The 24,565-nt window shown below is 40.3% G+C and overlaps 2 long non-coding RNA genes and 1 pseudogene across 3 annotated transcripts; 1 reads left to right on the top strand and 2 right to left on the bottom strand.

Moving 5' to 3' along the window:
• The first annotated feature begins 1,387 nt into the window (after nt 1-1,387).
• Nucleotides 1,388-12,124, top strand: LOC109905349 (uncharacterized). Its single transcript, XR_002257257.2, has 3 exons — nt 1,388-1,735; nt 6,160-6,226; nt 10,571-12,124. It is a non-coding gene; the product is annotated as an uncharacterized LOC109905349 (long non-coding RNA).
• LOC109905348 (clarin-1-like) lies at nt 8,663-24,201 on the bottom strand (annotated as a pseudogene).
• Nucleotides 16,808-19,195, bottom strand: LOC109905351 (uncharacterized). 2 transcript variants are annotated; one of them, XR_002257259.2, is made up of 4 exons: nt 18,050-19,195; nt 17,765-17,903; nt 17,284-17,318; nt 16,808-16,941 (listed from the first exon to the last, which is right to left on the bottom strand). It is a non-coding gene; the product is annotated as an uncharacterized LOC109905351 (long non-coding RNA). The 2 variants fall into 2 exon arrangements; XR_004203069.1 differs by having other exon boundaries at nt 18,060-19,194.
• Nucleotides 24,202-24,565: the final 364 nt, after the last annotated feature.

Here is a 24,565-nt window from a genome sequence, read left to right as displayed (position 1 = left end):
GTTGGAACTTCTCCAGTGAGCTGATAATAAAGGATGATTAATTTAAGATTGACTTAGAGCGTCCCCGTATAATAATTTCCACAACAATTTGGCGTCAACAAACAGGATCAGGGATTCCACCTGTGGAGCATCCCAGTGAAGGTCTACATGGGAGACACCGGTGCAGCATTCCTTAGTGGGAAATTGTAAGGGAAATTCCCATCTGACCAAAGACTACGTGGAACTGCCCAGAACAGACTTTAACTGAGAGCTGCCTGGGGGAAGATACCTGATATGCGAACTTCTGAGGGACATATCTTCTAAATTTCAGTAAGTCAATTTAAACGACAAAAAAATGAAAGCGTGTAACACATAAAAAGGTACCCATAGTCTTATAGAGAGAAGACTATTCACTAGTTTTAAGAGAAGACTAGAGCGAGGGCATAATGGTACGATGGAAAGCCCCACTGACAGCTGTCTTTAGGCATTTAGAAGAAATGTCTATGTGGTCTGCAGTATTTTTTCATACGGGGTGTTATGTATATGTGTAGCAAGTAGCGACAAGAGAATCGTTGATGATGCACATAGGGTAATAAGCAGATTACAGAGATTGTTTGGGAATAGTACTAAATGAATGTGGATGTGAAAGTTGTGTGAATATGGAGAGGATATGAACTGAGTTTTCAAGTTCTGTGTGAGCTGATCTACAACGTTATCTACCTTATCTACAGGTAGAGGATAACATGTCTCAAAAATCTCATTTGAGATAACATGTCTCAGAGGATGTCTCGAATTACATGTCTCGTTAGTGATGAGGATAACATATCTCTGAGGGTAACATGACTCATTCTTTGTGATTACATGAGGATAACATGTCTCATCGGTGGAGTTTGATGTATAACGTTATTATGTATGTAGAGTTATGAAAGAAGTGAGTACTATTCCAAATATGCTGTTAAATAGACCAACTAGTCTAGATATCTAAATACCTGTATGAATAGAACACTAGTGTATGAGAGAACTTTGTTAAAACCTCTTAAGGTATAGGGGGCATCATTTTCAGTTTTGGATAAATAGCGTGCCCAATTTCAACTTCCTGCTACTCATGCCAGGAATATAAGATATGCATATTATTAGTAGATGTGGATAGAAAACACTCTGAAGTTTCTAAAACTGTTTGAATCATGTCTGTGAGTATAACAGAACTTATGTAGCAGGCAAAACCCAGAGGACTAACTGTTCAGAATTATAATTATTTTTTGCCTCTGACTGTTCCCTGACATGTCTTTGCCAAGGGATATTTCATAGAAATCTGTTTTCAGTTCCTACCACTTCCACTGGATGTCACCAGTCTTTGAAATTTGGTTGAGGTTATTCATTTGTGCAACGAAGAAGAAGCACATCCTGGAACAACGTTACACTATTGAGAGTTGCGCAAGATGTAAAAAGGAACATGGTTTGTTTACTTGCTGTATTGAACACAGATAGCTCCGTCTACAATTTGATCGATTGTTAACATTTAAAAATACCTAAAGTTGTATTACAAAAGTAGTTTGAAATATTTTGGCAAAGTTTACAGCCAACTTTTGAAATGTTTTGTAGTGACGTTGCGTTTTGTGGCATCTGTTTTTTTCTGGATCAAACGCGTCAAATAAATGGACATTTGGATATATATGGACGGAATTAATCGAACAAAAGGACCAATTGTGATGTTTATGGGACATATTGGAGTGCCAACAAAAGAAGCTTGTCAAAGGTAATGCATGTTTTATATTTTATTTCAGCGTTTTGTGTATTACCTGCAGGGTTGAAATATGCTACCCTCTTTGTTGACATTGTGCTATCATCAGATAATAGCTTCTTATGCTTTCGCCAGAAAGGTTTTTAAAATCTGACATGTTGGCTGGATTCGAGTGTAGCTTTAATTGAGTACCTGTTTTTTCCCCAAGTGGGACGCAAGCATCTCCTATACCATAAGAATTTTTAAAGCAATGTAAGAGTATTGTGTGCTTGACTAATTTACTGAACAGGAGATTAGCTCCAGTGTGAAAGCTGTGTTTTGATAAATTTTTTCTCCAAATGCTTTAAATATGGGTCATGGAAATAGTAAGAGCAGGAGGGACAATCCAAACTGGGAACCAAGGGGGCTGCGTAAAATAATATCCAATACATTTAGTAGGGGGGTACTTAACCAAACAGAAGATTGGACAAAATGGACATTTGGAGATTTCCTAGCTGACGTGACACTGAGCACTGCTAAACTGTGAGAAGCCAACTTGAGAGACATAACAATAAAGTGAAAGTGAAGTGGGATGATTTCAGAAAATGGGAGGGAAGCAGAAAATGCAGAGGATAAAGCTGTAAGAGGACTGATGGTAAAACAAGTGGAACTACCAGAGAGGAAAGAGGAGGATGAAGAGCAGAAGAAGAAGCCCTTCTTCTAAGGTAACCCTTTCGTGGGGCCCCCCTGGTATCCACCACTGCCGAATCCTCCACCAGCGGACTGAGTTTGTGGTCTCCCACACCTTCAGAACACATTTGTGGGTGGTCAGGTGCCCGGTGGAGGAGCGGGAGGTTGAGGAGCTGTCGGAAGAGCTGGAGAGGGTGCTGGAACGTAAGATAGAAGGCTACCAACAAAAACAACAGGAATGGAAGAGAGAGAGAGTGAAGAAGTAAGCACTAGAGTACCTCAGAAGAGAACTGTAGAAATGTAAGAGACAAAAAGAGAAGAGAGAATGTAGAAATACAAAACGCAAATTAAGAAGCGCAAGCAGCAGGAAGAATGTCAGTCAAGAAGAAAGTAGCCAATGCGAAAAAGACGAAACATGCAGCAGTGAGGACAGCAATGAGGAAAAAAACTGGAAAGTTACGAGAAAGAAGAAAAAGCATCCCCTGGGAATATATCCGATAATATGCTACCCAAACGATGATGGTGGTGGCATGTTGGAACTGAAGAGACTGGGATGTTGATGAAATTAAAGAGCTAGTGGGTGATGTCACTGACCCAGCTGATGCTGTAAAGTTCGAAGAAGAGGTAAAAACAATCATCTCCATGTACAACCCCACCACCGTAGAAATTGAAGAAATACTCTGCCGCTGTTAAAAATGTAAATGGAAGGACTATAAACATATGTGGGATTGCGATGTATTAGTGGCTGATCGTGGTGACCAGCTGGATGCAGTGTTTACAGCTATAAAGGCTGCTTTCCCTAAACACACAGAGTGGCAGAAAATCCATTCAACCAAACAGGTAACTGATGAAAAATTGAGTGACTACATGGAAATAGTAGGGACAGTCTTCCTCCAACACTCATGCCTGACGCCAGACCAAGACTAATACAGCAGCCTATTGTGCCAGGCTGTGGTGACAGTACGGAGACAAGATTTGAAGACATCTGTAACGAATGGGAAACAAAACCACTGCCTGATGTAAAGCCATACATCATGCATTCAGAAAGACAGTTGAATGAACATGAAACTAAAGGACGGAAAGACACTGAAGAAGGCACAGCTGATGTACTACTCTGGAAGAGGAAGAGAATGAAATTGTGGTAACTGTGGACACTGAAGAGGCAGAGGAAGAGGCCGAGGGGCCCCTGCTGGGGCTGACTGAACGACAGACTGGAGCTGTGGGAAGCATTTCTCAAGAGATTGTCCTGAAGGAGGAGAAAAACAAAACGATTGGCCTTCCCCATCTGTTGGTGTACAGGTTGACAACCCATTTGTACATAGCCCATCTATTAATGTAGCCCAAACAACTACCTCTCCCCCTACTGTATTTATTTATTTAGCTCCTTTGCACCCCCATTATTTCTATCTCTACTTTGCACATTCTTCCACTGCAAATCTACCATTCCAGTGTTTATTTTTTGTATTTACTTCACCACCATGGCCTTTTTTTTGCCTTTACCTCCCTTATCTCACCTAATTTGCTCACATTGTATATATACTCATTTTTCTACTGTATCATTGACTGTATGTTTGTTTTATTCCATGTGTAACTCTGTGTTGTTGTTCGTGTCGAACTGCTTTGCTTTATCTTGGCCAGGTTGCAATTGTAAATGAGAACTTGTTCTCAACTTGCCTACCTGGTTAAATAAGGGTGAAATAAATACAATTTGGAAGAGGAGGTCAAGGGGGCTACCAAACATAGGATGAGGTGGAAACAGAAGACACTAATGAAGAAAACAATGAAGAAGAAGCAAAATAAACCTGTCAAGTGTTAAAATTGACCACCATGTCAACCCAAAACCTCCTGATTGACATTTTAGGTAATAACCATAAAATTGAATTTTTGGTGGACACTGGGGCCACGGTTTCTGGGGCTATCTGTTTTCCCCTCAAAGAAAACAATGCGCACAGTTGGAGCGTCTGGAATTCCCTCTGAATAATTTTTGACCTTTCCCTTAGGGGGAGTGGGGGAGTGGAAATGGAAACACCAATTCCTATATTAATCTGCCTGAATGTATAAGTAAGAGATTCAATGTGTAAAATGAATTCATCTGTTGCATGTACTGAAGAAAGATTGTCATTGGGATCGAGAGAAAATGGAATCTCCCTCTGCCTAATGAACTGTTACTATTCTTGGCATTTAAATGACCAACACGTTGAGAGAGCAATCCCTCTCTTCACCACTGCATGCTAATTGGGAAGTTTCTGAACATTGTACATTGTACTGCTGCTGTTCCCTTATTTTGAAGAGACCCTGAATACCAACAGAGATGGTTAAACCAAAAAGAGAAAGTTGAGATAACCATGAATTTGATATACAGAGGAGAAGACTTTGTAGTAGCTGGAGTGTTGTTGACAGATACTAAGAGAAGTCTGTATGAAGTCCCTGGCTCTGTTCCCCAGTGTAGCTTATCAAAAGCTCCTGGAAATCAATGGAAAGTGGGTGTTAACGAAACTGCACCAGTTGTGGTCGTTCCAAAAAAGCACCCACAGACCTTACAAAGCTCAGTACCCTCTTAGCAAAGAACCTGAAAAGGGTATTACTCCAATTCACAGTGAGTTAGTTGAAAGAGGTCGCTTTGATTCCCTGTCTGAATTCACCCTGTAACACACCAATTTTACCTGTTGGGAAACCAGCTGGTGATTATCGTGTTGTGCAAAACCTTAGAGTAGTAAACCATGCTGTACATGCTAGAGCACCCCTGGTGCCTAACACTGTTACCATTTTATCCCAGGTGACTCCAGGTAGTTGTTGTTTTTCACTGATTGATTTGGCAAATAATTTTTTCAGTATCCCTGTGGCTGAAGAGTCACAGGAGTGATTCTAGTTTGCGTTTCTTGCGTTGACTTGGACGGTAGTGCCCCAGGATTATGTTGAATCACCATTGATCTTTGCCCAAGAAATGGCTCGGAAGCTAAGAGGGTTTTGTTGCCCCTGTTGTAAACATTTTGGTTCAATATGTTGAGGATTTGTTGGTTTGCTCACAGTCAGAGGAGAGATGTCACGAGGACACTTGAGCATTGTTGATTTTCTTAGTAGAAAATGGTCGTAAAGTTTCCCCAAGTAAAATGCAGTTATGCTGGGCCTTATTTAGGTCATGGCATTACTTCTGAAGGTCGCACCATCTCCAAAGATCGATTAGAGACAATTCAAGTTTTGCCTAAACCTGTTACTAAGCAGCACATGACGTCTTTGTTGGGTGTGGCTAGTTACTGCCGTCCTTGGTTGAAAGACAATGCAGAGATAAATACAATCCTGTTATGTTTGAACTATGGGAGAAAGATGGAGGCGAGTGAAATTGTGGTCTGGACGGATGAGACTGAGACGGCATTGGTAAAATTGAAACACACTCTGATGTCCGCCCCTTGCCTGGGCCTGCCAGACCATACAAAACCTTTTCATCTGTTTGTTTCTGAGACGGGTGGGTTTATGTCAGCAGTTTTGACACATGATGGTGTGGGATATAGACCTTTTGGTTATTATTCTAGACGATTCAAGGGAAGGGTTTCCTGTTTGAGATCTGTAGCGACTGCTGTTCTGATATTGTGGCTATGTCTCCCCTAACCATGCATATGCCTCATGCTGTGCACGCAATTATTACACAGGCAAGAACGGCTCATTTGACACCTGCGAGACTGCTAGGCTATCAGAACATTCTGTTGACAATGTCCCATGTTACTCTGAAACAATGCACAATTCTTAACCCTTAACCCTTCTCCCCACTGCAGAGGACAGTGAAGACCATGATTGTGACTTAAAAGCAGTTTGCTTGGCTAAAGCCTCCACCACCCTCAGGTAAGACACCTTACCAGCCTGTCTAATTAGAAAGTAAATACAGAATGTCTTGTGAGGCTAAAAAAGGAAACAGAAATGACTTCTCTGTCACTACCCCCCTCTTACTGAATGAACGAACCAGTCACTGGAGTTTTGCACCTGCAGAACTTAATGAAATATTATTGTTAAACATGATCTGTGGGAGTACCCCTGTATGATGAAGTGTCATTGCATTCAAAGCACTTGTGAATGCAACAAGAAGAATAACAAGATGTGCCTCGTCCCTTACCACGTGGAATATTTTGTAACCCAATAAAACAACTAAACGCTATTGCGCTAAATTATATAACTAAAAATTTGTTTTGAAAACCATCAAGTCAGATAGTGTGACATCTTTGATAGCTGACCAGGGCCTGTACAGTGTTATATTTCCACTTGAAATGTTTAAGTGTTTAGAGTTTTAGTTCCAACAATTTTCTTGAGGAGTTGCAACCACTTTTATTTGTCTTACCTAGTTGAAATACCATAATTAAAATGCCACTAGGCTACACTCCAAAATCTAAGTTTGTCTGATGTTTTCAGACCTCAAAGGTGGTCTTCTGTTGAGATAAGTCGACGTCCCAGGTTGTTTAGTAGCTCCAGTCACATCCCACAATCCAAAATGAATGGATTAGATAAGCACCACATACTTTTTTATGCTCATCTTTCCATTCATTTCGGGTTGAGGGGAAATGGGCATATAGCTGGTACGTGGATTCATCTTGACATTAGACTACTTGAATTATTGAATCTGTCGTTTAATGCAGAATATCTCAAATAAAAATCTGACACCCATTGTTCAATAGATACTAAGTCCGAAAAATAACATTCACTTCATGCAGCTCAATTTTAAAGTGCAATGAAGTCAATGCAATTATTAGGCTCTATTAAGATGCAATTTAACAATTAATGAATTAAACATGGGAAACACTTGTACCCAATTGAATACAGAATAAGAAAAACTTACCTTGAGTCTCAGTGCTACTATGTAGACTTAAAACAGCTAGGTGAGGAAGGCTCTAGGACAGTCTATTTGGGCTGCTTTTGTAGAAGCTTGTTGCTGGGGAAGAGTCAAGTTGAATGAAGCCTTTGAAGGTTTTCTGTCAGAAGGCCAATGTAACCTGGCAGTTTTTATGGGCACCTGTTGCATATTCATGACCACGTAACCACAGCCCCCATAGAAGACAACTTTGAATGGTGTTTGAATCTTGTTTGGACACTATTGCATTGTTTGGCACTGATGGGAGTGGCTCTTTGAATGTGCTCATGTATGTCAATGATGTTTAATGTGCATCAATGCAACATGTTTGTGCTGTATTGTATTACACACAGAAAACAACCCTTTGCTTTCCCTATAGATGTTGTCGTACAAATTTACTGTCCTTTTTGTTAAATTCCCTTTTCAGTTTTAACTTAAGATTTGGTCTGTCTACTGATGTACTTTATAGTGTATGTAGATATTGCCACATTGTGGAATTAAGGGAAAGAAATAAGACATTTGCCATTTTCTGAAACTCAACTGATTTAGAATAATCTGGAACCTCATAGTTCTGATAAAATGTACTTACAAATTTGATTCGTTTTTGAATATTCAGTGCCTTAGAAAGATGCTAAATAGTGAAATACAATGACTTGATCAATCAATCAAAAATAGCTATACTTCAAGGAACATTTACACAGATACTGTAGGTGGACATTTATACAATTGTTCTTCCTACGACAGAGAATACATATACCTCGGACTTACACCAATAACAGCATATAAATCTACAACAAATCTAAGTAGCTCTACACATTTCATAAAATAAATGTTGTATTAGGAATGATCATCATTAAAATCATAAAAATTGGCACATCACATGATTCTGAATACATCATCTGATCAAACAATGAAGCAACATCTAAATCTGAGTAAGTAAAAACCAATATTCAGGGCTAAAGGGCTAAAGAAACTGCTTGGTTTACTTTATACAGCTGTGGTCTTTCAATACATTTCGGGGGCAAAATTGAAAGGCTACGATATCGTCAATCCATAATACACATGGTACCTATTCTGGTCAATCAATCGTGTTGAACGGTCCACCTTCATTGATAAAGCTTTGGACTGCCAAGGGAAGGACTGCCAATGCACGTAAAAACACAATGGAGTGGAACCAACCAAGTCTCTGCTTTTCAACAGCTGAGTGAAATCCTGGCCTTTAATTGGCCCACCACCTAACGAAATACAACCAATTAACAACGGAAAGAAAAACAAGACCCAACTCACTCAAAGTTTCAAAACAGCTTCCCTAACAGAGATGGCCAGGGACACGTCTCCAGTTGTCGTCTGAAGGACTGACAGCTTGTCTGGATTTCGGAAAAGAAGCGGTTCAGGAGGGTCACATTTGCTTGGACCTTTCAACAGCACATGGGCACATAAAAGCTATGGCCCCAAGTCTCCCATTGAGACACGCTAATAGCTGAGGCTCAGTGTCACTATAGTGGGGGGGCCCGGCAAGCGGCCACACAAACAAACAAAAGCCCTGGTCAGTACATGAGATCTGATGCCCCGTGTTCACGTCCGACTCTTTGGCCTCCTGGAAGGGGAACTGGATCCCCGCCACACGGATCAGCAGGATGTTAAGGCCATGGACGAGGAAGGTGAGGAAGATGAGCCAGAAGGAGTGGTCAAATTGCTCTGTGAGCGTCTTGTACACAAACGTGCTCTCGTTGAAGTTGGCGATGTGGTCGGACAGCTGGTGGAGCTTCACCTCAGAGGCAAACATAATCATCACCAGGCAGCTGCAGAGGCCTGTTCAGACAGATGGGCAGACCCACAGACGGACAGACAGACAGGCAATATTACACTATTACAGTTGACAACACTGGGAGTTCAAATAAGAAGTCAAAGGCAGCCTAATGATCAGTTACTGTAAACACGTTCCTATAAGGCAGAATACTACTTCCCGCCCACGCCACATTAAAAGGAAATATGTGAACGCTACAGTAGTTGCAATCCCAAACAGGTTACCAAAACAATTCAGCTTTGGTCATTCACTGCAGCGAGAGATTAATTATCATGTGACATGTTTTACATCATCGTAAATATAGGTTCACTGATCAGATGAATCCAAACTTGCATTCTAGTGTTTAAAAATGTTTGTTCAGTTTTGCCCCTGAAACCTGGTAAGCGGTTTTAATTTAATAGGCCCGCTAAGGTAGGGTCTCAGTTATAGATAACTGAGAAATAACTCCTTTAAATGGGAGGTCAAGTAGCCCACTGTCCTGATGAAATAAATGGTAGGTTACCGGATACTGGTTTTAAAGCTGAAAAAGGCTAAATGAAAGTGACGTACAGCCAACCACTCATGGCTTGGCTGTTGTGTTTGAACGTCTCTGATATACATTTCTAACTAATGTTGAAGTGTTGAAGGACACCTTTGTTGGACCCCAATCATGTTCTCTATAGCAGTGGTTCTCAATTTGTTTTGGTTACTTTACAACAAAGTACATTTTGTTCTGTCCAGAGTACCCCTTTCATGTGCATTTTACCAGTAAGCGTATGGTCTCATGAGTCTTCTCAAGTACCCTCTGTGGATAGGCCAAGTACCCCCAAGGGGTACGGCTGTCCCGTGTAGCTCAGTTGGTAGAGCATGGCGCTAGCAATGCCAGGGTTGTGGGTTTCATTCCCACGGGGGACCAGTATGAAAATGTTTTCACTCAATACTATAAGTGGCTATGGATAAGAGTGTCTGCTAAATGACTGAAATGTCAAAATGTACTAGAACCACTGCTCTATTGCCCCGTTCATACCTGGGGCTAACATGCATCCTGATCTTGCCCACATTCTGATTGGGCCCACATTTTCAGAAATGAGTCTACACACTATATCCACATCGTGACCAGAATTCCTGATCCCTTCCTGTATGCAAATTATTTGACAGCTTTTCTTAGAAAATAATATTTATTTATTTGTTTTAAGACACAATGGTGCCACCTGTCAATGATTTGAGGGCGGGAGAATGATTATTTAAATTATTTCAATGTCCAGATCCGGCTACACATATCCGTGCCTGACTACATCCGGATGTGGTCAGGAAGATCTGATCACAATAAGATCACAATGCATCTTTTAATTGTCTACACCTGTCTGAAAATGTGGGCACAATCAGAATGTGGACAAGATCGGAACATAAGGAGACATGTTAGAACCAATAAACGTGGTTCCTGTGTAGCGTACTGCGAGCTATTTATATCTGAAGATGGAATGCACGTGTGTAAGAGAGCTGTTTGCCTAGATCTACCTGTGATGTGAGTTATGAAATTATGACTTTTTTGTGCTTACAGCAGACAAAGTTCCAGAGGTAGAGTCCCAGGGGTCCGTGCAGGGTCTCGTAGGGACTACCAAAGGCATTGTACATAAAGAAGCCTGTGGCCACAGAGGAGAAGAAGATGAGCACTACGCAGAAGAAGATCACAGTGACGTGAAGACTGGCTGGGATGACGTCCACCAAGTTCGGAAAAACTACAAGGAGAGGGACAATATAGAGAGGTGTGGGAATGTTCTATAATTATTCAATTGTATTTTCCCCCCCCCACAACTTTCACGTGATGAAACACATGCATGCGTCTCTGTATTCTATTAGTTTAACGTGCAAGGCAGATGGAACAAACAGTCAGAGAACAAATCGTTTTTTGTTCATCTAAAAAGGCCTCACCATGATTAGCAAGCCTGCCGGTCAAGCGAAAAGATAATGTGTGTGTGCCAAATCTCATTAGTGAAAAATTGCTGATGATTCACTCCATTGTGCTTGTGTAAGATGTGTTACTGCATTTACTGCTATTTAGTGCTACTTGCTGAGTTATAAGAGATGCCCTCTTATGAATGACCAATTAACCTAGTTGAAGGCAGTTGGGTTTCCCCTGTAAGGCTAGCCTTCATCATTTTGATAACAGGTTTCTCTTCACTCCATTTACATTTCTCTTTCTTTGTTTGATTTGAGTTTGTTGTTAACACTAAATAACAATGTTCTTCTGACATTCCAAAACGTGTCAACTTCATATTCATCATATGTGAAAACGGCGGATTTCTATGAAGACCAGATTTCTGTATGTCATAACTTAAGCTTACCAGTAGTTAAGACATCACTTTTACATCATCTGTTGTAACCTTTATTGGGATTTTAACCAACTCTGAGTTGGCATAGGTTAGTAAAGTTATGTCAAAAATGTTTACTGATAATGCGCCATTTTCAAATGCATTGGTGTTGGGGTAGTGCTGTAGATGAATATGAAGTTTAAAAAATATTCCTTTGAGGTATTTCTACCCCCTGCGAGGGTAGGCTATGTGCACATTTACACGTGGCCATGTCTCCGTGACCCACATTTGTGTACAGGTTTACTGTATGTGTAGCCTAGTCTAGTATCAGACGTGAATGTTCAATGCATTTTTACAGCAGCATTATGCATCTCCGCAGCCTGTAAAACCATTATCATAAAACAGGTTGTTTGAATACAGGATTCTGATTGGTTGATAGCAAGGAGTTATAGCACCACAATCGCGTATTCTCCGGGTAATGCCTGTTAACAGTTCCATTAGATAGTCCCATGCGACTAGGCTAACATTTGTGACCAGATTCAAGATCTAGTATTTTTCTCCTACTTGTCTCTAGTGGGTTAACAAGCTTCTCAGATGTTAAAGAAGCATAACTTTCCCATGTTTCACCCAACTGTAGTGTATGATATAGCATTTTGATGTCTGTACTTTTATAAATGTTTGGTTTGCAACAGTTGGGGTTTGTCTGAACCTTGCCATCTGCCTCTCCGACCTGTGGAACAATGTTTCAGTTTTTTTGCGATTTACCCTGTGCCACGCATATAAATGTGAAGAGACTGACAGCTTCTCTGAGCCAGGTGAATTCATTTATCAGGATCATTATAAATGGATATATCTCAAGAAATGTCAATAGAAACAAAGGTAAAACAAACGAAAGTGCCCATAGTTTTCTGTCACTTCAGTTGCTTGATGTGATTGTGCATTGTGTGCTAGCTTTAGTTGGTTAGCTAGCAAAGGAGATATAGCTAGCCTGCAAAGCTACATGCCAATAGGTCATGATATAGAAAATGTCACAGTAAAGTGCAGAGAGTTCGATTAGCCTGCTGCTGGGGGGAAAAGAGACCCCCCAGTTCCGCTAAAACCATTGACAACTGCGTTCCATTTAAAGGATTGTTAAACTGTTAAAGAAAAACTGCACCTAAAAACAATCTTTTAGTATTTGTTTCATTAGTCCATTGTTGACATAGTCCCAATTTTTTTGGCTTGTCAGCAATCAAGTTTAACACGGCCGTGGTACTACCCCCTGAGGTGCCTTATTGCTAAGATACTGAACAAAAATTAACACAACATGCATCAATTTCAAAACTTTTATTGAGTTACAGTTCACATAAGGAAATCCGTCAATTGCTAAAAATGAATTAGGCCCTAATCTACGGATTTTACGATTGGGAATACAGATGCATATATTGGTCACAAATACCTTAAAAAAAGGTTTGGGCCGTGGATCAGAAAAACAGTATCTGGTGTGACCACCATTTACCTCATGCAGCGCGACACATCTCCTTCACATAGAGTTGATCAGGCTGTTGATTGTGCCCTGTGGAATGTTGTCCCATTCTTCTTCAATGGCTGTGCAAAGTTGCTGGATATTGGCGGGAACATGCTGTCGTACACGTCGATCCAGAGCATCCCAAACAGGATCAATAGGTGACTTGTCTGATGAGCATGCAGGTCATAGAAGAACAGACATTTTCAGCTTCCAGGAATTGTGTACAGATCCTTGAGACATGGGGCTGTGCATTATCATGCTGAAACATGAGGTGATGGCGGCGGATGAATGGCACGACAATGGGCCTCAGGATCTCGTCAGGGTATCTCTGTGCATTCAAACTGCCATTGATTAATTGTAAATGTTTTCATTGTCCGTAGTTTATGCCTTCCCATACCATAATCCCAACACCACGGGGCACTCTGTTCATAAAGTTGACATCAGCAAACCGCTCACCCACATGACGTCATACACAGTCTGTGGTTGTGAGGCCGGTAGGACGTACTGTCAAACTCTTTGAAATGACATTGGAGGTGGCTTACGGTAGAGAAATGAACATTCAATTCTCTGTCAACAGTTCTGCTGGACATTCCTGCAGCCAGCATGCCAATTGCATGCCCTCCCTCAAAATTTCTGGGATCTTTTATTTCAGCTCATGAAAGATGGGACCAACACTTTACATGTTGCGTTTATATTTTAGTTCAGTGTATAAACTGGTTACCAAGGTAATTAGAGCAATACAAATACATGTTTTGTATTACCCGTGGTATACAGTCTGATATACCACGGCTGTCAGCCAATCAGCATTCATGGCTCGTACCACACAGTTTATAATGAGTCTTCTGGGGCAACAAGTAAATGACAGAAGAGTATCTAATTATAGACAAGTTGACAAACAAATAGCCTACCAAAATGTCAGAAATAAACAGAAACATATCTAAACTAGGCTTTAAACCAATCCTGAACCCCCAGTCAAAACTCTGTTCCGCCATCTCTGCCTCGGGCCCAGAGTTGCATTTTTAAATTAAGACATATATTAACATTGCTTCTCACATAATGTGTTCATCATTATGTGACTTAACAGTTTATTGCAACTTATGCAATGCGGTTGCAATACGTGTGATTAAAATTGGTGCTGCGACTTTAGCTAAGGTTCATAGATTTGATGTTAATATTACCAGAATTTTTATAGAATATTTTTTCAATTTATTTTCAGATTCAGGAAGTACAAGGCAGGACAGCAGACACCAGATACCAAATACCAAATGCTGCCAAGTGTGGCAGCATTTGCACATAAAATTCATCATCCCAATTCTTGTGCTCTTTCTTCAGAGTTACCACTCACAGTAAAAACCCAAATAGAAATGAGCTGGAGTCCTTCCTCCTAGACTGCAGGTGGTACACTGGGCGGCATAGCACAGAGAAAATAGCTAGCTATAGCTTTGATGAAATCACAGATGAATATCGCATCACAAACAAAGTATCCTATTATCACAGATAACACATGAAATATGAAATGTGCATTCAAAGTAAAGCTGCCACAGCAGGAGGAGCACAGTAAAGACGGGAACCTGGACGATGAACACCTATGGGAGGATGTATCATGGGATGAGGTGAACATCAACCTCCGGAGATCCAGACGGTGACTCTCCCGTTTTGCTCACTTCCTACTGCTAGTGATACATGATGGGATGAAAGAAGTCAAGGTCATTTCATTAGCCATTACCAAGACATCAAGGTTCGATCAGCTGTCTGTCCTGTCTCCTGTCCTGAATAGAACTACAGCTCTCACTCTGCTTCCACTCGCTCTGGAAGATACTTATTTGAAGATAGGTTAGCCAGCCGTCTCGATGGTTCTCAGTGGTGATGAGAGTAGTAGTATATGTTGTTTTGAAGAATAGTAGAATGGTCCCACTTAAATTCGCTTTTCTAGATACTTTTCTTAGGACAGCTAATCAGCCGTACCAGTGATTGTCCGGGAGGTGATTTTATTCTCTACCTCGTGCTGAGATTTCAGAGTTCAAACCACTTTGGATGTGAGCCACATCTAAAATGTCTCTCTGGTCTGATATGTACATTTTTAACCCCTGATTTTATACAGTTATTCAATAGGGGCGGTTTGTGAGGCTCTGACTTCACTCAAGGGGGCGGTGACTACTCACTTGTTATCGAAACAATTTCCTCTTATAGTTTCTAAGATCACATCCTTCTCTTAACAAAAACACTAATAATTTTTCATACACAACATAGAGAATGGAGACTTGGTACCTGTAGTGTATATACACTTTTCAAGTTACAGTATTTCCTTTAACATTTTTAATATATCACAAAATAACAACCGAAAGGACATCAATTTCTTTAGATCGTCTGAACATTCCCCACATTCTGTTAGAAATATTGTTCCAGTATTCACTTTAGAACATGTTAGAGTTTCAGTGGGAAAACCTGTGAACAAAGGCACATTCCTGTGTGAATTTTGAGAGGGAAATAGCTGAAAGTTCCAATCCATGATTTACAACAGTCAACTCCCCTCTCTGCGGGGGAGAGGGGTTCTGGCCGAAGTCAAATGATATTTAATAAAACAAAAGTTATTGTGAACTCTACAATGTTACCACTCCGAGAATGAGAACGGTAAAAATAGACCTAATTAATACATGCATACATTAACCTAAATGAATGCAACCAAATTTACTACTGGTGACATACTGTATGTAATGGGGAATTGGTACAAAAATAAAAAATCTATAAACTATTAAAACAATAAAACTATGAATGTGCAAGAATTTGTCGGGAGGCAGCTCAGTGCATTCTGGAGGACTGAGCACATTCTGGAGAGACACCAATATCTTCAACACACACCCCTCCCCTTCTTCTCGCAACATTTCGAATTGTACTCAAGACACATTATCTTCACACGTATTTTAAATGCATTGCTTTTTCACTAACAGCCGCAAATTGCGGGCTTCCCAACTAGTCATATAAGCCATGCTTGGGATTTGAAACAATCCACAGCTTTGAAAGAAACTAAATGGTCCTCGGTCTTGCTTGTCTTGTATTACTTTACTCATTTCTGTATAGACAGGAGTAATTATAACATTTTGACAAATTTATTTCCATTTACTTAGGCTCCAGTGGCTACTGAATCTTGTCCTATGCTTCGGTTACTACCCAGTGTGCAAACTCTGGCTGAAAATGTATTTATGACATCTTATTCTGGTCGCTAACTGGTTTACAAGGGAAGTTTTTTTAAAACATATTTTTAATGACCAGAATCTGACATTTTTCTGACCACCATTACACCAGTTGGTCATAACTGTGACTTCTATCTGACCAGCTGGTCATGATTCTGACCACTATATTATGTAGCCTACTGGTCATTGTTAAGACCTCATCATAACATGGTACTAGTTAAAGAATTTTGTAGGCTGTGATTGTAAATAAGAATTTGATCTTAACTGACTTGTCTAATTAAATTTAAAAAAAATAATGGACTACCTGACTAGTTTATTACCTACACTCTTAGAATAAAGGGTCCCAAAAGGAGTCTTCGGCTGTCCCCATAGGAATATAACCATTTTGGTTTCCATGTAGAATCTTCTGTGGAACAGGTCCTACATAGAACCCAAAAGAGTTATACGTGAAACAAAAACAGTTCTACTTGAAACCAAAAAGGGTTCTTCAAAGGGTTCTCCTATGGAAACTGCCCGAATAACCCTTTTAGGTTCCAGATAGCGCCCTTAGAAAAAAAAAAAGTATGGTAAAACGTATTGCAGAGGATAAAGTTGGATATTGAAAACATTGCTCGTTACATTTCTGATTGTTTCCATAGTCACCAATTAAAGTTAATCTGTAACATATTCTTACATTTAAAATAGATCATGCAATGTAAAAAACTAAACGACATACATCTGCATACAGAAATCGTTTCATAATTCAACCACAGACATTACATGCAAAAAAAAGACTGGGACAGACTATACAAAGGCCCATTGTTTTATTTGATTAATAATTCATTAGTGGTGTGATGGGGTAGATCCTCATCAAGTACCTCTGAGCACAGAAAGAGATCTGGAGCATGGTGACCCTCTTGAAGAGTCGTTTGATGGGTCAGATCTGCAGTGAAGAGAATCAGCGTATTACCAACTTGAGATTTTAAAAGCAAACTAAAAAAGGACATTAATTGAAGAATATTTGTGGACTCAGCTAGCTAAAATTATTTCCATGGTACTAGTTGAATCATTTTGTGGCAGTAAAAAAGAGAAACTAAATGCAACAAATTAAGTAAAAGAGGCAATATTATCTTGTTCAAAAGTTGTGTCTGTCTTATCACTTATCACAAATGGGTGTAATCCGCAAATCGCTTCCTCTTCTCGGCAACTGCACACGTGTGTGAGTTTGAGTGAGTGACAGGGAGAATGAACAAGAGAGAAAGGGGAGAAACTATACATGACTCACCAACTTTACATGAATCAGGATCAAGGGTTTCGCACCTGAAATAAAAAAGGCCAGTTAAAAATATGATTTTTTTTTGCTTTACCAACTTATATTAGAAGCCGTGCTATTTCAATTGGATCTAATTACACTATACTCTTAGTCATTTTTTCCCCAAAAGGGTTCTTCGGCTGTCCCCATGTAAAAGCCTCTGTGGAAAGGGTTCTACATGGAACCCAAAATACTTTTATCTGAAACCAGAAAGGGTTTTCATATGGGGACAGACGATTAACCTTTTTAGGTTCTAGGTAAGATCAGGCAATAATGGGCAGCTGAATAGCATGTCTCTTGGGGAATCCAGTCTCAATGAAAAAAAGATAATGACCATCAGCATAGCTAGTACAAATCTAGCTCTTACAAAGCTGGTTAGTAGGAATCAATACACACGGAATGTTAGAGTGTCAAACCGAAAAATTAAATAAAAATACTTTTGCACACAACTTACTGTCATGGATTTATGGAAGAGTGGTTCTGCTCTCTTCCTTCCCTGGCGATGTGGCAGAATAGGTCACTACTGGTAACTGAGTGTGTGGCCAAGCACCCCTGTAGAGGCCATGCATCAGGTCACTGACATGTTTCAGGAACTGTAAATACAGATGAATCATGGTTAACACAAAGTTAGACTTAGACTAGCAAGTACATTGACTATGTTGCCCCTCAGCAATCTGGCAGTTAGGCAGACAGGTGGTGAGAGATAGACAGCAAAACACAGTCTATTTACATTTCTTACTCAGCATTACATTTCTATACTCATTCCCTTTGTTCCTTCCTCCATCCAAGCTAGAAGATTCCTGCAAAAAATGAGAATCAAAAATTGAAAAAGGCAGTTGAGAGGTGTAATTTTAGAATGAGTGTTGAGGGGGAGCAGGGATAGGCAAAATGTATTGTATTGTCCAATAGAAAATACAAGGAACTCTGATGAATCAAGAAAATCTTCACATTCATATTGGGGGTACACGCTTCAAGAATTAGGATAGTTTACTGTCTCACACACATGCATGCACACAATGTTTCCTATATGTACCAATCTTTTCTGTAAATGATTGTGATTATAATCATCGTCAAATCTCACACAGAACACACACACATAGCTAGCAGGACAATGTTGACATGACAATGTTTTCAAGTTATTGTGATCATCATCTCACACACAGAACACACGCATACACACATTTGCTATCATTAACTAAACCGATATCAAAATGTTGACTAACTAGAACCAACACCTACAAAAGGTAAACATTTTAACTTACCATGTCCATGGAGGATTAGCCAGAGAGCTAATGTTAAATAGCTAGAAAATGTTTCCTTGAAATTCTTCTCCCCAACAAACTGCCGCTTTACTTACAAAAGTAAAACAAGAATGCAGGAGAACAGGGACTACCATTTAGCAGTCAAATGTAAAAAGAATGTGTACATTTACAGAAACTGTCTATGTTTTCCAGCTATGTCTGTTCCAACTGCCATATGGAATTTTGACCAATGAGCTGGAGCAGGCTGCCTGCATGCAGATTGATTGCTGCTCATGAAGCACAGATTCCAATCTAAGTTTTAGCTGGAAAGGATATGCCTACCTCCTAAATTTAATCCCAGCCCCCGTCCCTGCAGGAGGCCGTCATTGTAAATAGGAATTTGTTCTTAATTAACTGACTTGCCTAGTTAAATAAAAGGTTCAATTATAAAAAATGTAGCCAATGAAATTAAATACAATTACCAGACACATTATGTTAATTGCTTGAAAGCTTTAAGGAAAAATATAACAGTCATTTTCAGGGTGCAATAATTCAACTAATTATTGATGGAAATAAATGCAATAAAAATAGGGTTTGTAAATCCTGATGGATTGTAAACTCAGCAAAAAAAGAAATGGCCCTTTTTCAGGACCCTGTCTTTCAAAGATAATTCATAAAAATCCAAATAACTTCACAGATCTTCATTGCAAAGGGTTTAAACACTGTTTCCCATGCTTGTTCAATGAACCATAAACAATTAATGAACATGCACCTGTGGAACGGTCGTTAAAACACTAACAGACGGCAGGCAATTAAGGTCACAGTTACAAAAACTTAGGACACTAAAGAGGCCTTTCCACTGACTCTGGAAAAAAAGCAAAAGAAAGATGCCCAGGGTCCCTGCTCATCTGCGTGAACGTGCCTTAGGCATTCTGCAAGGAGGCATGAGGACTGCAGATGTGGCCAGGGAAATAAATTGCAATGTCTGTACTGCGAGAAGCCTAAGACAGCGCTACAGGGAGACAGGACAGACAGCTGATCGTCCTCGCAGTGGCAGACCACGTGTAGACACACCTGCACAGGATCGGTACATCCGAACATCACACCTGCGGTACAGGTACAGGATGGTTACAACTGCCAGAGTTACACCAGGAACGCACAATCCCTCCATCAGTGCTCAGACTGTCTGTAATAGGCTGAGAGGGACTGGACTGAGGGCACGTAGGCCTGTTGTAAGGCAGATCCTCACCAGACATCACCGGCAACAACGTCACCTATGGGCACAAACCCACCGTTGCTAGACCAGACAGGACTGGCAAAAAGTGGTCTTCGCTGGCGAGTCGCTGTTTGGTCTCACCAGGGATGGTGAGTTTATCGTCGAAGGAATGAGCACCGAGGCCTGTACTCTGGAGCGGGATCGATTTGGAGGTGGAGGGTCCGTCATGGTCTGGGGCGGTGTGTCACAGCATCATCGGACTGAGCTTGTTGTCATTGCAGGCAATCTCAATGCTGTGCGTTACAGGGAAGACATCCTCCTCCCTCATGTGGTACCCTTCCTGCAGGCTTACCCTGACATGACCCTCCAGCATGACAATGTCACCAGCCATACTGCTCGTTCTGTGTGTGATTTCCTGCAAGACAGGAATGTCAGTGTTCTGCCATGGCCAGCGAAGAGCCCGGATCTCAATCCCATTGAGCACGTCTAGGACATGTTGGATGGGAGGGTTTAGCGCTAGGGCCATTCCCCTCAGAAATGTCCGGGAACCTGCAGGTGCCTTGGTGGAAGAGTGGGGTAACATCTCACAGCAAGAACTGACAAATCTGGTAAATCTGGTGCAGTCCATGAGGAGGAGATGCACTGCAGTACTTAATGCAGCTGGTGGCCACAACAGATACTGACTGTTACTTTTGATTTTGACCCCCTCTTTGTTCAGGGACACATTATTCAATTTCTGTTTGTCACATGTCTGTGGAACTTGTTCAGTTTATGTCTCAGTTGTTGAATCTTGTTATGATCATACAAATATTTACACATGTTAAGTTTGCTGTAAATAAATGCAGTTGACAGTGAGAGGACTTTTTTGCTGAGTTTAGTAGGCACTACAGAGGGTAGTGCGTACGGCCCAATAAATCACTGGGGCCAAGCTTCCTGCCATCCAGGACCTCTATACCAGGTGGTGTCAGAGGAAGGCCCTAAAAATTGTCATAGACTCCAGCCACCCTAGTTATAGACTGTTATCTCTGCTACCACACGGCAAGCAGTACTGGAGTGCCAAACCTAGGTCCAAAAGGCTTCTTAACAGATTGTACCCCCAAGCCATAAGACTCCTGAACCGCTAATCAAATGGCTACCAGGACTATTTGCATTTCACCCCCCCCCCTTTCTCTTTTAAGCTGCTGCTACTCTCTGTTTATTAACCATGCATTGTCACTTTAATAACTCTACCTACATGTACATACTACCTCAATTACCTCAACTAACTGGTGCCCCCGCACATTGTTACTTTTATTTTTTACTTAGCAGGTATTTTTCTTAAAACTGCATTGTTAAGGGCTTGTATCTAAGGTATGTAAGGTCTACACCTGTTGTATTCGCCACATGTGACAAATACAATTTGATTTGAAATAAAAGACTATGGTGGAAAATTGCAAGATGATGTTATAATGCTGTTATTGCATCCAATGGTTCTTGTATGCAACATAATAAGGGCTTGTTAGAACACTCATCTGTGTGTGTTCTACTGAGGATGGGCCTCTGGGAGATAACACTGACAGGAGATTCATGGTGTCTTTTGGGTGATAAAACCTAAAGAGACCGCATTCCAGAGCATGAGTTAATGTTTCTGTTCTATATGGTACCAGGTAGAGATGACCCCAGGGCCAGACCCTGGTCTGTACAATGAAAGATAACTGTTGACACAGCAGATACTGTCTGCTGTGAATTATAAGTATCTTTCATACAAATCTTAACCTTGTGACCTATTATATATATCTGTTGTTGGTCATGTAGGTTGAAAGGGGTGTATCTGGGCTATAAAAAAGACCTTTGTACTTTTGTCTTGGGCTCTCAACGAATCATCTGAGCGTGAATCATCGACCAGCCATCATTATAGTAGAGCACTCAATCGATTCACTTTATGTGTGTGTTGTATTGACTTGCTCCCTTATTAATAAGTGATTCAAGATTTAGTTTAAGTATAACTCTGACTTGTGTGATAGATTTGTCTCTCCTCAATTGATAAAGAAATTAACCACCATAAGACATAGGTGGCCTACATGTTATTTGTTAAATTCTGAAATCAAATTTAGTTAGTCATAATAGAACGTCAAAACAGCATTCAGTGGAACAGAAGAAAATGTGCAGCACAATAAAACAGTGCAATTAGTTAACACAAACAATTACCATTAGAAGCCACACAGCAAGCCACCGGATAATCTTCATTTAAAAGACATAATGTAATTGTACTGCAGTTTCACTGCATTTTAACAACAGTGCATTTTTGTAAGGATATCCTGTATTATTGGGCATGTTAATCTTACATGCTGGTAGCGTAGAACAATTGTTATGGAAGTGAATGTGCACTTTTCAATTCAGTGGACTGAAACTATAAAAAACACTGCATGTGAAAGCAAACACATTTATAGTGTTGGGAACTGACTTTTAAACTTGAAAATATGAAATATCCTTATTCATGTCACCGAAAGGGTGTTTTGGTGTGCACGCATCTGACATAACACAATGCCACAGATGTCTCAGGTTTTATCTTACATGCTGGTAGCCTAGAACAAATGTTATGGAAGTGAATGTGCACTTTTCAATTGGGTGGACTGCAACTACGAAAAACATAGCCTGTAGTAAAAGCAAAAGCATTTATAACATCGGAGATTCTCTAAATTAGGATTCATAAATTGGAGCTTTTAATGACCTAGCAAATTTGATGACTTGGAGGTGAAATATCTCACATTTCTCTGTAAAAAAAAAAGAGAAGGTATTTCATCACATGATTAAAACCTCAAATGGCCCTATTCCTGAAAAAGTCAATCGGACCGGATAAACTGAAGTAGGCTCAGCCGAGTACCTTTAGCCGGAGGCCAGAGTAATATGATTCTGCCAGACTCGGGAAGAGCTCGGTCCGCATGAAGCCCCCTGAGCCCCAGTCCCATAGTACTCAAATGGAATGGGTCTGAGTCAAGTGTGTTGACTGCACAGGAGGCTATTGAGAGTAGAAGGGCTCCTTATAATGGCCAGAACAGAGCAAATGGAATGGCATCAAACACCTGGAAACCATGTACTTGATACCATTCCACTAATTCTGCTCCAATCATTAACACGAACCCATTTCCCCCAATTAAGGTGCCACTAACCTCCTGTGGTTGACTGGGTACAGTATGCCACGTGACCCTAACCCCTTTGGTGAGTTCTGCCAGCTGTTGTTTGCCAAATGTGCTAAACTGAATCATGAAAACCCTGCTGAAAAAAAGAACATTACTCAAATTGATATAATTGTAATGGTTCTAGCGTCTTATATACAATGGCTGCATGGCCCACAAAGACTATGCACATGTTTATATAGATTGGTTTCTATTAATTGAGTAGCATTTAGATATGTTTTTTGGTTGAACTCCACACCAGTTATCAACCAAAATAAGACGTATTTTGCATGATGTCAAAAAGACATCGTATATAAAACGTATTCATCTGGTCATATAATGTCTAGACCGGGTTTCAATTATCACGTCGTATGCCCAATGGGTAATTACATTATGTGTATTGTATTGTATTGTTAGCCTGCAAATACTTTATTATAAAATGTGACTTTTTTTCCAACACCCAATAATTAGGCTATATTTTGTGCCAATGCTACCAAGATAATTTATGCTGAACATTCCATTTAATTTAGTAAAATGGATCCTTACGTCACAGGGATAGGACTTAAAACAGGGTGTAGGCTATAGTAATTTGAATTATTAATGTAGTGAGTGACTGCTCGTCTCATTGTTTACTTTTCATAATAGCAGTAATCTTTAAATACACCGCAGTAATCTTTAAATACACCGGTTTTCACAAACTTTTCATGCAATTCACAGGGTCTTCTACTCACATGAAAATCTGAAGGGTCTTCCACCAAGTCCACATTGCTTCACTCTCTGTCCGTGAAAAAGACCATAGTTAACCCTACCGACAAATTTATCCAGCTCTTGTCCTGTGGCATTTACAAGTTGCGCCCCGGTTGTACACAACACAGTCCCCTGGACCCAAAACTGCGTCCCCATCGCGGCGGCAATAATGAGGACGCAACCGAAACTCAACACTCCGGCAACAGAGAATATAATTTTCTTTTGACAATTTGGCATGGTGAGTGTGAAGTGTGGAAAAATAATTAGTCTGACCAGTCCATGGTGTTCAATTCATCTCCAGTTGGTAGCCAACTCCCAAATAATCCAAAACCAAGTTGCTAATGATCTGTGTTAGGATATTATGACAAGTGTCATTGAAATAGCTAAATGTGTATACCGTAGTGATGCTGTTCTAAAATGGCCGTTGCATATTCAATTACATTGATCGTCTTTCCCCCTTGCTCATTATCTCCAAGTAACCAATGTTTTACATTTGGTAGAGTGCTTCTCGCTATCGTCGAGAAGTTTTTAGCACAATGACTTCTCAAAACCCGCCCACAAGGCCTGAATTTGCCCACACATGTATTTTTCGCTGCAAAATGAGTTTCCACATTTTTCCATAACTTCAGAGGGAATGAAGGATTTATATCGACTTAATCTGTAGATGTATAGCCCTGTTTGTACAAGATTCGTTTTGTACAAGATTCGTTTTACTGGGGGAGGTCGGGTAATGTAAATGTCCACGAGCACAAAACACCACATCTGTAATTTTAATCCCGTCCGATTCTGCCTATATATCAGCTTTATTCTAAAATGTATTAAATAAATAAAAATCCACATCAGTCTACACACAATACCCCATAATGACAAAGTGATGACAGGTATAGACATTTTTA

Source organism: Oncorhynchus kisutch, linkage group LG15 (assembly GCF_002021735.2).
Source record: "Oncorhynchus kisutch isolate 150728-3 linkage group LG15, Okis_V2, whole genome shotgun sequence".
In the NCBI taxonomy this organism is placed as follows: Eukaryota; Metazoa; Chordata; class Actinopteri; order Salmoniformes; family Salmonidae; genus Oncorhynchus; species Oncorhynchus kisutch.
Note: the sequence above shows the minus strand (reverse complement) of the source record. Positions and strands in the feature narration are given on the sequence as shown.